We start from the raw sequence: 1898 nt of genomic DNA, 5'->3' as shown, positions 1-1898 counted from the left end.
TTTTAGAAAAAAAGAAAAAAGTTTAATAGCAATATAGAAAATTTAGCACCTATGAAACTATATGGTGAGCTCTCGGTGACATTGATCTGAAGTAGACCAAGTATCTACCCCACCGACCTTATCAGCAACTCTAGGCCATGACCCAGTGTCCCATTCTCCTTCACGGTTTGCTGGTGTGTAGCCTTCTGGATGCAGGCAGTGTATATAGATCGCAGAGAATGTCCGTTCTGGCCTCTTCCTTGGAAGGGTCTAAAAACAGACCTTAAGGAGCTAAGTGACTTTCCCAAAGCCCACAGCTCCAGTGCCACTGCTGACCTCTGGGTGGGGGTGGGGATCAGTTAAAGAGGAAAGCTTTCAGTACTGTCAGCACATACACCTGCCAATTAAGGAGCTGGATGGAGTTCATCTGTAGGAGCAGGACCTCCACCCCCACTCTCCACCCTGCAAGCGATGCCATGCTGTTTCACCAGGATCTTGCTTGAGGTTAGATGGGAGAGAACAGCTACAAGCTTGGGTGGAGTCACTCACAAACACACCCTGAAAGCTGTGGAGCAGGGAGAGCGCAGACTTCAGAGGGCTCTCCATGATCTCTTCCCCTCTTGGGGGCTCAAAGGCAAGGGTCAAAGATCTCGGTCAAGTTTGGGGTGGCCCCCTGTCTTGGTCATCTTGTCTCCCCCTTCCTCTTCCTCCTCTTCCTCCTCCTCCTCCTTCTCTTCCTCCCCTTCTGTTTTCTCTTCCCCATCTGTGATCTCCTTTCCAGTCCAAGTTTCCTGTAGACATGCTAGATTGGATGACAGAAAACAATTTAGATATTAGTCCTGGAAGCAGGGGAGGCTATGGCTTGGCAAGGAGTTCAATCCCCACGCTTACCAGTTTCAACAGCTGGGAGCACATGACCTTCACAGAGAAAATTTTGTAGGGGCTGCTCCTGATGGTGGAAGTACCAGTCTCCCACAACATCTTCAAACTCCTCCAGCATGGTCTCACACTGGTCAAGTAGAAGGGCCAGAAGAGTATCTGCTCTGGAGGAATTTGGGATCCCTCCTGTCTTCTCTCCCTCCTCAACCTGACTGATTTTGGAGAGGCAGGTAGCCAGGAAGCTAAGCTTGGCCTACTAGATGTGCGATCCTCATTCATTCAACAAACATTTACCAGCACCTACTCTGCCAAGTAGGTTATTAAACTCTTAAGTTTTAGCTCCTTGGCTGTAAAATATGTACGGTAATTGCACCTACCACATCAGGTTGTTGAGGGTAAAATGAGGCTGCAGATGCAAAGTATGTGATCCAGAGTCTGGGACACAGTAGGTGCTTGATAAGTGATGGTGGATATCATTAGCAACCTTTTTTTTTTTTTTTTTTTGAGATGGAGTCTTACCCTGTCACCCAGGCTGGAGTGCAGTGGCGCGATCTCAGCTCACTGCAACCTCCGCCTCCTGGGTTCAAGCGATTCTCCTGTCTCAGCCTCCCGAGTAACTGGGATTACAGGCGCCCACCACCATGCCCGGCCAATTTTTGTATTTTTAGTAGAGACGAGATTTCTCTATTGTTGGCCAGGCTGCTTTCGAACTCCTAACCTCAGGTGATCCGCCTGCTTCGGCCTCCCAAAGTGCTGGGATAACAGGTGTGAGTCACCTCGACCAGCCTCCAGGCTGGTCTTGATCTTTTGGACTCAAGTGATCCTCCCATCTCCACCTCTGTAGTAACTGGGACTACAGGTGCTGCACCACCAGCCCTGCAGTCTTCTTAATTTGTGTGTGTGTGTATAGAGGTGGGGTTTCACTATGTTGCTCAAGCTGCAGCTTCAGCTTAACAAGACAGTGGCCATTCTGGATGCTGCCTCATCCACCAGCTAGCTATGTGTGCCCTGCTGTTGTTTGAAACTTTGGGCCCAGCTAG

The sequence above is a fragment of the Colobus angolensis genome, unplaced genomic scaffold (genome assembly GCF_000951035.1).
Source record: "Colobus angolensis palliatus isolate OR3802 unplaced genomic scaffold, Cang.pa_1.0 Scaffold222, whole genome shotgun sequence".
Taxonomy (NCBI): domain Eukaryota; kingdom Metazoa; phylum Chordata; class Mammalia; order Primates; family Cercopithecidae; genus Colobus; species Colobus angolensis.
The sequence above is the reverse complement of the archived record's forward strand: the minus strand, read 5'-3'. Positions refer to the sequence as shown.